Below are 11,675 nucleotides of genomic sequence, written 5' to 3'. Positions count from 1 at the left end.
TATATATATACACATATTATATATATATATATATATATACACATATGTACATACATATATATATATATACACATATATACATATACATATATGCACATACACATATATACACATATGTACATATATATATATATACACATATATACATATATATATATACATATATATACATATATATATACACATATATACACATATATGTATATATATATATATATATATATATACATATGTGTGTATGTGTGTGTGTGAGAGAGAGAGAGAGAGAAAGAAAGAAAGAAAAAAAGAAAGAAAGAGAGAAAGATCTATAGATAAAGCATATGACTATTTGCTTATAAGTCGTGATTTCAAACCTCCTACTGGTATTTCGTTGTGCTGATTACTTTATTCTGCATAGTTTTTACGCTATACATCATGAAACAGGAGAAAAGCACTTGACATTTGTTGCCTTACTTCTCTCACATACACATGTGACTATATTTCTTTCTCTCTCTCTCTCTCTCTCTCTCTCTCTCTCTCTCTCTCTCTCTCAAAATTGATCGTCTTGCTAAATCTATATTTGTAACAGAGATGCGCAGAGATGACAGAATCGGTGGAGCTTCGAACAAAAATTAGCATTTGGAATTTAGTTGCCTCCTTTAAGATCAAATTCTAACAGGATTAACTTTCCGCCGATCCTTCCAGTCCAGTCTTGATAAAATAGATACAAGTCGTCTACACGTATTGATTTAATCTGCTATGCCCTTAAGATTTGTAGTCTTATACAAGTGTTAGAAATCCATATTTATTTAACTAATTCCACTCCTGAATATTGCTGATATAACGAGTTAAATTTATCTCCTTGAAATGAAAGGTGAAGTAGAATTTGAACTCAGAACCCATATGTATCCCTGGTTGCGTTTTCGCAACTCAAAACCTGCCCCAAACCTAATTATTTGGACATGAACTTGCCGGAAAGCATCTGACTGAGCATACGAAATGTTCAGTAGGTAGCTGACACCCGTAGCTAACAGTTGCATGATATCCTTCTCTTCCAGATTGTGAAAGCTTACCATAAGGTTTAATCTAACTACACTGAAATTTTAAAACAGTGTTTATCAGTTCAACTAATCAGCACAAACATCGAATCAATCATTTCGTTGTTGAATGCTGAAAATATTCCATTTTGTCCAGTTTGGTAACATCGTTAGTAATGGTAATGATGATAATATTATGATAGTGAAGATCCAATGGATAAGAATATAATAAATTCAGAGACTGATTAAAACTACATAACCTGAACAAGTTATGTGCCGGGTGCTTGATGCACTTTTTGGTACTGTAGATTATAAACATTCTTAGGTTTAGAATTTACTTCTGTTATTGTCTCCTCCTGCTCCTCGTGATGATGATGATCATCATCATCACCATCACTTAACGTCCAGCGTCAATGCATTTAAATTTGGGTCTGATGAATAGGGTTTACCAATTTCTGCACTTTAATATATTTAACTATAAGAATTAACTTTTTTTAAAGTTTTGCTACCAACAGAATACGAACGAGTCAATAAAGAGATTGTATGTGCTCAATCGACTTGATAGAAATCGCTGCTAATCTAACTCAAATCTCGACCCACTGTGTTAAAACAAGACGGACATATTAGATAATGCAGTGTTGCATATTCTTTCTCTGAATAAAAAGAATAATGAGTTGTCATGACTACATATCTTTAATCATAGGATTCCACGGTCATGGCCTAGAATTAAACAGCAACAACAGCAATCGAAATTCTTTTCCTTTCGTTCATCTTTTATGTTTATTTGAAATAATAAACTTGAAACAGACACTGGATGAAATGAGGCAGATTTTATTAACATATTCATTAAGGGATTAGTAATGAAGTTAATTTAAATTCCATGAACCTTTCTACTTCCTTTAAATAAAAGAAACCAATATATTTTAACCGCGTTAATTAATAAAATCGATTTTTCTTTTCTATAGTAGAAACCAGTGCTAATATTCATACAGAAGACGAAATAGCATATCAGAGCATTTATGCATTTTTTAGATGTTTCCACTGAAGGGGAACTGCTACAACTGTGTATCAAAAATCAAATCAGTTTCCTCTTCTTAGAACCTTTCTTCTTACTCTATAGTATTTGACAAACAAGAAGTATCTATACTATTACTGGTTGGACTCCAGCCGTACAGTATCGTTGATCTGAGGCCGTACTACAGTCGTACAGTATCGTTGATCTGAGGCCGTACTACAGTCGTACAGTATCGTTGATCTGAAGCCGTACTATATCGATAGACAAAGGCTGTGTTGGGGAATGGCCTTCAAGGGTTTTCGTTGATCATGTCGACCTCACTATATATTTCAGCTTGGTACTCGTTTTATCATTCCTTTTCTAATCTAGGCACCCGGAAAGGATGAAAGGCAAAGTCGACCTCGGCGGAATTTGAACTCAGAGCATAAAGACAGACGAAATACCGCTAAGCATTTCATCCGGCGTGCTAACGTTTCCGCCAGCTCGCCGCCTTCCGATAATGGTGGTGAACCGACAGAATTGCTAGCTCATCAGACAAAATGCTTATCGGTATTTTTCCAGGTTTTACGTCCCAGGTTCAAATGCTGCTGAAATCGATGCTTTCGGGGGCGATGAAATTCAGTGCCGGTCAAGAGCTAGAGTCAATGGTATCGACTCACCCTATCCCCTAAAACTGCTGCCCCAATTAGAATTCATTATTTCGATCAAACGGCTAACCTTAACTTTTGACGGGAGGAGACGCATCTCGATTCATCGTTTTGTGTGTGTGTGTGTGTGTGTGTGTGTATGTGTGTGTCCTTCACTAACAAAACAGTGATCAACCTGCAGTTGCAGTAGAAGGCACTTATTCAGGGAGAATCCCGCAGTTCTTTTGATTAGGTTCGTTGTTCTAGTAGTACTTTAAAGGAATGAGCTGAGGGTGTCCACATGCCTTTCTCAGAGCCACAAATAATGAAGGGAGAATATTACTCTCTTTTCCCTATTTTAGGAAAAAATAGAGGTAAGGTGTTCACCTCTTTCTCAAGATCACTAATAAAATCGAAACTGTGTCAATATCTCGACTTTGTCTCAAATGTTCGCCACTGACAAGAACAATAACCAGAGACCGTTTAAGTAACCACTCAACCTGCAAGAAATAACAAATAAATCTCCCTTAAACCTTTTGAGACACAAGGTGTTTCGGTATGTGTAGCCAAAAAGATCATTTTCTTTTTTTTTTTTTTTCTATTGAGATTCATCTAACGAAAGGCGATCTCTACTTAGCTATTACACTTCAAGATCAACCATTCACAACACTTGTTCCATCGGGCTGATGGATCGGCCTCAAAGTCCTTTTCAGCTTGTATCACTTGGGCCGATCAAGAGGGTTAAATTACGCCCTACAATCTTAGAAAAGTGAAAATCATGTTAGATAATGCAATCCGAAGATAACCTTAAAATGACGGTATTATCACATCTGGAATGCCTTTAAGTAAAGATCTGCTCGATCAGGATTGCCTGGAGTTGAGCAGCACGAACAATATTGTTTCCGATACAACAAAGAGGCCTCTACATAGCTGTTATGTCTAGCAAGTTCAGCGACTAATTCTTTTTCATATTATTCCCTTTGTCTTTTAAGAAAATCAAAAGTAAAGGCGGGAATGTCACCACTGCTACGATTCCGCCTGTTTGTTTCTTTTTGGGGGTTTTTTTCAGTACATTTCATACCATAGCTTAGTTTAATCAATTTTCATTATTCATAAAGGCCCAGGCCTTGTATTAATAGCAGGAAATATTATTCATAAAGGTGAAGGTGTTGAGCTGGTAGATTCGTTAGCCCGCCGGAAAAAATGCTTAGCAGTATTTCGTCCGTCTTTCCGTTCTGTGTTCAAATTCCGCCGATGTTGAATTTACCTTTCATCCTTTCGGAGTCGATAAAATAAGAACACTGGGGGTCGATGTCATTGACTCACCTCTTCCGAAATTGCTGGCCTTGTGCTAAAATTTGAAACTATTATTCATAAGGCGGTGAACTGGTAGAATTGCTAGCATGGACAAAATGCTTAACGGCATATATTCTGGGTCTTTACGTTCTAATTTCAAATCCTGTCGAAGTCAACTTCACCTTCCATCCTTTCAGGGTCGATAAGATAAAGTACCAGTCTAGTACTGAGGTCGATGTAATCGATTGCCACCCTTCTCCTACAACTGCTGGAATTGTACCTATAGTAGAAACAATTATTATTATCATCGTCACCGTCGTTATTACTATCAATACCGTCACAATCGTCAGTCATTTTGCCTGGTATGCAAACGTTTCTGTCTTAGCTAATAACAATTCTTTCTGCTATAGACACAGGGCTAGAAATTTTGGAGGAGGTGGCTGGTCGATTACATCGACCCCTGCGCTTAGCTGATACTTTATTTCATCACAAAAAAAAGATGAAAAACAAAGTTGACTTTGGTAGAAGTCAGAACGTAAAGAGAGACAAAACACCGCTAAGCCTTTTGGCTGGTGAGCTAACGATTCCACCAGCTCGAAACCTTAATAATAATCCTTTATAATTTTAAATGGAACCTATTGTATTTAACTATATAAACATATTAAATGCTATTTCTTTCTTTTAGTTTTTCTATATTGAATATTTAAAGAAAAGCTCACATATATGTTTTGCTAAACTGTGAGATTGACAGCCCTAGCGTTAGCATATGATAAAGTAAAAAAAAATGTAGCAAATTCATTTCCCTGTTATTCAAACAGTTTTGTTTACCACCAGATGGATATATTTTATTCTGCTTAACCCCAGAGAATGTGAATTCAGTGGAACGTTTTGTTTTTATATTTTACCTGATGAAACTTTACATGCAGTAAGCAGCCAAAACAACTGGTAATTTCTGGCAAAGATCACTATTCGGTTTCGATTTTCAGTTGAAATAATTTTATTATTTTCATCATTAATGCCCCAAGAAAAAGTTCCATTGTTCCATTTCCGCTCCAAAATAAATAAAGTTATAAAGCACTTTCTATTTGACCGCTAATGTCTTCATATCTTCATCTTTTTTTTTTTTTTTTTTTCAGGATATAACTTCGATAACAAAAACGAGAATTAACGAAGAAAATTCGATTTTAAAATGATGCTGTCTACTTCTTATAGGAAAAACCGGTTCATTTTTTTAAGGTCTACCTTCATGGTTTCGACTTTAGTAATGTAAGTAACATTTTAAACAGTTTATTGCTTCTATATTTCTTTATGGAGACATTTTTTTTTATTATTATTACAGAAATCACATTAGAAATCAACCTGGATTCTATTGTAATATAACACTATATTGTTAGTGTCTTAAACTAATTAGCCTAAATCATAAAACTTGATTCATAGATTCACTATATATTACTAATTGCGCTCTTGACTAGTATTCTTAACAGTATGTGCTCATGGCGTTTGCCAATAATGTATGTGTGCTGTTATTGAATAGGCAAGAAACATTAAAATTTAGAAAAAGGTATAATTTATATTGTGAACATGTTAACTTTACCAAACTTAACAAACAAACGTTAGAAATAAATCTATTTAATCAACTGGATAATGAGCTCGACTGGTTGGGGTTAATCTACATTCTTCAATGTTTGACAATTTACCGGATAAGTTGCTTGAGTCATTGTCTCTCAAATAAACTTAGTTTAAAAGCCGTCGCCAGTAATCTTTCATTGATAAGTTCAACGACGAATTTAATCATAGTAGGTTAGATACTTTCTTTTCATTTATAAATAATATAAACGTTAAGGAAACTAACACGTGACTTATATTTGAAAACGATTATCACCATAACCAGTAGCTTTTTCAATGGGCTTCTTAGGCATCTAGTGGAAGTTGCCTCTTGTCTGATTATGACCATTTTAAACACCGGTAGCATTTCTTAAAAAGCAGCAACGTGGGAAGTTGTCGTGCGGACGAATTGAGTTGTAACTAATACAGTCTATGATAAACACGTGCCTTCATCGAATCAGAAAGCTGCCGACGTGCCGATATTTCCTCATCGCAGAGATGTGGGTTACCCCCGACTGCCACTGCGACCACGAGCACTTTTGAACGGCCCATTTGTGGTTCAAAATACTTTATATGCGTGAAATTGGTTACTGTGAATGAGATATGCATTGAACTGCATCTACTGATCAAAGAGAAAAACTTAACCTCCCAGTGACCCAATATAGGTTGAGACAATCAAAATCTGATCGAGCCTCAGGTTTTACATGAGTGAGGGTTTTTTCCCAGTCTAATATTGTTACAAGAATTGAGGATTCAACGCTCTCAAAGTGATCTTATAGATCGCTTGTTCACTATCAATGTTTTTATGTACGACTCATTTTTGCTAAAGAAACGTTAATTGTATGTTCAATTCAAAGGTTCTTAGACACAAGTATGCATTCAAAGAAATAGGATTGTAACATAAAAATCTACCTCTTGTTGTCGCTCACTGGCAGTAGTTAAATTTAATTATATATATATATATATATATCAGTTTTAAATATAAAAACTCATGTTACAGAATAGTACTCTGAAACAAATTTTGGGAATCATTGGCTGCTTTTATATGGCTTAGTCGGAGAAAGGACATGGCCCTGTTACACTTTTCGGGTCCTCAATGAGTGGGAGAAGAAAAGGAAATAATTTTCAGACATAAACCTTGCCAGAATGCTTGCAGAGACAGCTATATTAAAGTCACACAAGTAGCAGATGGGAGAGTTAAACCGAGCGATGAATTAAGTCAACGTTACAAGAAAAGGAACATTAACTCTGATGAGATTCCATAAAATTTCAACTCACTTTCTCTCACAAAGATTTGGTTGACCCGATGCTATGAAAAACAACATTTGTCAAATGTGCTGTTCAGTGAGATTGAATCCAAAACTACGCAGCGGTCAAGGGACTTTCTTAAACTTGCAGCTATGTTTACATCAGTATTGAAAAGATATGGCTTCAATCAAGAAATGAAACTGTGTCGCAATCTTTACTTAACGGGAAACTACATATCCCTTACTTTATGGTACATAATACTTCACCGGTGATTAAATATTAGTTTCTTTTCACCCATATTCTTGGGATAAGGAAATAAAGATCATGATGTTTTTGCCTTTACCAAGAGCATTATTAGCGGAATTAAAGTGAAACTGATTCAAGCAGGGATTGGAACCGCATTGTAGTTTCGGTTTATCTGGAGTTACTTTGATGGATAAATATCGAATTATTACATTGTCACAGGGCTACAAATTCTAGAGAGAAGAGTAGCTAATCGACTTCGTTACTTATTTTATAACAAAACTAATTATTCAATTTTCTGATTTAGTGGACCAGTTTCTGATTCACTGTATTGCTGATATACTGAAAGAGTTACAAGGGTGTGTTTGTAACTAGTGCATCACAAATAATTAATATTTATTTAATTGATCCTCGAAAGGCAACAAAGCAACGGCAGCCACTGCGACATTTAAACTCAGGATTCTAAAGAGACGTAACTAAATATTGTAAGGCATTTAACCCAGCTCGCTTGTATTTCTGCTGCTCCATTATCCGCCCTTCTATCGATAAATATTGGTAGCCAATATTTATAATAGTCGCAGTCGTTTTGGTTATCTTGCAGAACAGAAAGGGAGGAGTGATTTCGTAGTAAAGAAGGCGTGTGTTTGTAGTAGGAAACATTCTGTTTTTATGTGGTTTTGTGGATGTTTTTGTATAAACCTGATTCTTATGAGTGGGTTACTGGCTTTTCCTCAGAGAACTGATATCAAAATCTGAAGTGATAAGTTTTGGAATGAATACCAAAAGCTCTGTCACAGATTTATCATCAGCCTTCCAAATTTGTATATTTACTTTTGCATTTGAAGTTTTATAGTATTTTATATTTTCCTTTTTATTATTGATATAACAGATTGAGTTAAAAGAAACTTTTAAGCGATGTATTAATAGGAAATCAATTTAAAAGTTATAAAAAGAAATAGATAGAATTGTCAATGGTTTTCTACAGGCACAGCTCAATATATTTATTCAAACTGCTACTTCTATGATTTCTAATCGCCACCAACGCTACTAATACCACTTCCCTCAAAAACTACTTATTTATTTAACATTACCCTAAAAGTCGGATAACCTAAAATTTTCTGAAGCTCACTAGAACAAAGAATTCAATGTGCAGTTAACGCTAGACGAACTTATGTAATAAGACCTATGACCTCTCTTGACGTCATTGAGTCACCTCTGACTAAGAAGGAATACCCTATATATATATGGTTTTCTCTGTGAAATTACCTAAAAATAGTTACTGTCGACGTGAGAAAATTCACTTTAACGCTAACATTTTATTTACAAGTTACCAAGTAGAAAAGTGAACATTGTATATTTTTTTTTTCAGTTTTAAGCCCTTATTTAACATAGCATGTTGTTCATCAGTCATAAACGCCCTGCAGTTTTGAAAGGAAGAAAATAGGAAATTGTGATATTCGTGTCATTTCCAAAGTCATTAATGGCGTAAATATGATAAACTTGTTTCAAGAAAGAAATTTTTTGCTTTTCAACAGTCATTTATTTCCTTTGTGTGTTATCGTGGATTTTTTAGAGCTTAACAGCTGTTATTTTTTATATATAAATGCTAATTGACATCTGACTTATTTCTGAGTGCCAGCCATCTAAATGATTGCTTGTACCCTTCCTTTGCTGAACGCCATCAGCTCAATTAACTTTCGTTTGCAGTAATTCTTTCAAATATTTCTATACACCTCTGGAGCATATCGACAACACTGCACAGTTTATGAGAACGGTCAATTAGTTAAAGACAAACGATGTTTTGGTAAACAGTGGCATTTTAAAATCTGAGAACATTTAGAGAATTAGAGAATAATATATATTGCTGATTCTTCATGTTTTAATAAGGCTGCAAATATCTCAGGAGCACATAGTCGATAAAATCTATCCTGGCATATTCTGGTATTCGGAATATCGCTTCGACCCTGCAAAAGATGAAAACCCAAGACTACGAACTCAGTGCGTAGAAGCACGAAATTTGCTATGATAAGGCCTTTAGTCTAAGCATTTATGAACTTAATAATTAAAGGGTCGACTGTGTCTTTTATCCCTTCGGGGTCGATTAAGTTAGCACCAGTTGAACACTATTATCATCTACGATGCCACAAATATGTGGAATGTATATTTTACTATCTGTGTGAGCTCATGAAGTCAAAAACGAAGTTTAACATTCTGATAAATTATTCTATCAGTATTAGAAACGACAGGATTTTATATTGTAGTTTCGTTCGACAACGACTGAAAAATAACAAAGTTTACCTGGAGTTAATCAGTGAAGACTTCTGCGTGGATACCCAACCAGTTAGTTATAGTAAGTAAATTTCCCTCAATCACATCCTGATGTCACAAATTAGAACATATTACATAGGAAGATGTAGCCCTATTTATACAAACCGCTGATGCAATGCGTGTGTACGTATAGCATAGCAGAATGGTTAAGAATTTGTTTTGCAAACATTAGGTCACGGTTCCATTCCCATGGTGTGGTATCGTGCATAATTTTCTATGGCATCGGGTTGACTCATAACTTTTGAGTGAAAGTGGATAGACGGAAACTGTATAGAAGTCTGTCGGATGGATTTTTACCAGTAATTTAAAAAGTACAACCTTGTACTACAGTGAGTCACACTGATTTTGCCTGAGAATCACTTTATAAAGGCATACGTGTCTGTAGAATGCTCCGCCACTTACGCTTCCATTCAAGCGCAGATAATTCAGCTAATTGAACACTTGAACTCTCACTGTGAAACGATGGAGATTCATCACGACTACTACATACTAGAAGTATCCATTAACGGGAAATCAACTTTGTTGACTTCAAGAGAAGGAGAGCAAGAATGATTGTCCATAAGGAAGGGAAACAGAACTTGAATTTCCGAACGGTTTAGACTAGGGCCGTAAACTCCTGATGGAGTCGTAGGTCGCTGTCACGGCATGCGACATCTTGGACGTTATCAAATTTGAGGGAGCCCATCCTTCTCTAGTTTTGACCACAGTCAATTTCTTCCACAGAGAGATTCAGATAGAAAGAAAAAGCGAGAAATAAACAGAATAATCGATCTCGGTATGTGAGTGGTACTTTACTTATCGATCTCAGAAGTATTAAGTCAAAGTTGATTTCGATGGCATTTTATCTCAGAGTGCAGAGGACCGAAACGAATGCCCCAAGACAATCTATGCTTTTACTCCTTACTCTTCAATACTTGGATTATTAAACTTAAAAGAAACGAAAAAAACAAAACAATAATTACGCTGGATTAGATCGAAGTGATACCAATTAGAATGTGATATACTTTCAAGCCGAAAAAATTTAACACCACCGATCTTTCAGACTAAAAGTGTGTAAGTCTTCTACATATTAGAGTTGAATTATTAGAAAAATAGTTATATTCTTATAAAAACAAAAAGAATCTCAACCCTTCCTGAAAGAGTCAGAATAAAGGATTGTGTTTTAACTGTTTGATTTTATGAAGATGAACATCAAGAAATTTTCAGTTTTAATAAAAATAAGCTCTTACCCTATCTCTATCTATTCCCCTCTTCATATGTCTTCCTGTCTCTCTCCTTCTCTCTCTCTCTCTCTGCTCATCTCTCTCTCTTTCAGTCTGTCTGCCTCTCTCTCTTTGTGTGTGTTGGTATAAATGATTGTATGTGTATTTCTGTTTGCCTTTTGCCTTTAAGATACTTTAATAACGATGTACGTATATGCTTTTTTTTGCCTCATCCTTTACCTTTCGCAACATTCCTCTTATGAACACAAATTCTTTCTCTTTTCCTTCTCTCTCTCTCTCTCTCTCTCTCTCTCTCTCCCTTACATATTCTCCCACACTTACACAAATACACACTAAATACATAGACAAGACTCCTTTATCCAGACAAAAATCTTTCTAGTGGAAGCATGAATGCCCACTGTTGCTGCTGATTAAAAATAATCGTGGACAAGCAGCCATCACATAAGAATATAACGAATATCTTAAACGATATTCATTGACGTTGCAATCGGTATATATCTTGATCTTTTGCGAAGAAACCCCTATGATATTGATTTCGTGCAACATGTTTCTAGTGCAAAGTTGAAAAATCAGTTTTAAATACATTCTTCTTAGAACAACAGAATCCTGCAAGTTTTAAGTTTACTTATGTGTGCGTGTACATACTCACACACACACATATATACACACACAATTGCATATACAAATGCATGCATAAATCTTATTTCATTCGTCAAAGTTCCAACGATTTCGATTCCTTAAAAAAGTATTGCCTCTATCAAAACCAATCATTGCAAACGCTATCATAATGTCCCATTATTCAAAACTACAACAGCACAAACACACGTTACTCTTTCCCTACATCTACCATCTATCTATCTGTTTTCCTTTGGCGGGGTTGCTCCATCACATGAGGGTCAGCTATTTCTCTTCGCTTGATTCTCAACTCTACAAAGCAACTATCATATTTTACAGTTGTCTGAGAATGCTCATTTTTTTGGTCTCAGTTTAAATCAGTTCATATGTTTATGCCAAATGCCAAATTTGTGACAAGGTATTCTCTGCTTTCCCTGTGATATATATATATATATATATA

At 35.1% G+C, this 11,675-nt stretch overlaps 1 protein-coding gene across 11 annotated transcripts in view; it reads left to right on the top strand.

Annotated features, from left to right (window-relative positions):
- The window catches only part of LOC106873997 (potassium voltage-gated channel protein Shaw), a 524,001-nt gene that overhangs the window by 344,551 nt on the left and 167,775 nt on the right, over positions 1–11,675 (top strand). For all 11 annotated transcript variants that reach the window (XM_014921547.2, XM_014921546.2, XM_014921542.2 and 8 more), the window contains one exon: positions 5,090–5,219. The gene's annotated coding sequence lies outside the window, so the exon portion shown is untranslated. The remainder of the gene's footprint in view (positions 1–5,089; positions 5,220–11,675) is intronic.

This window comes from Octopus bimaculoides, chromosome 4, assembly GCF_001194135.2.
Source record: "Octopus bimaculoides isolate UCB-OBI-ISO-001 chromosome 4, ASM119413v2, whole genome shotgun sequence".
Classification (NCBI taxonomy): domain Eukaryota; kingdom Metazoa; phylum Mollusca; class Cephalopoda; order Octopoda; family Octopodidae; genus Octopus; species Octopus bimaculoides.
Note: the sequence above shows the minus strand (reverse complement) of the source record. Positions and strands in the feature narration are given on the sequence as shown.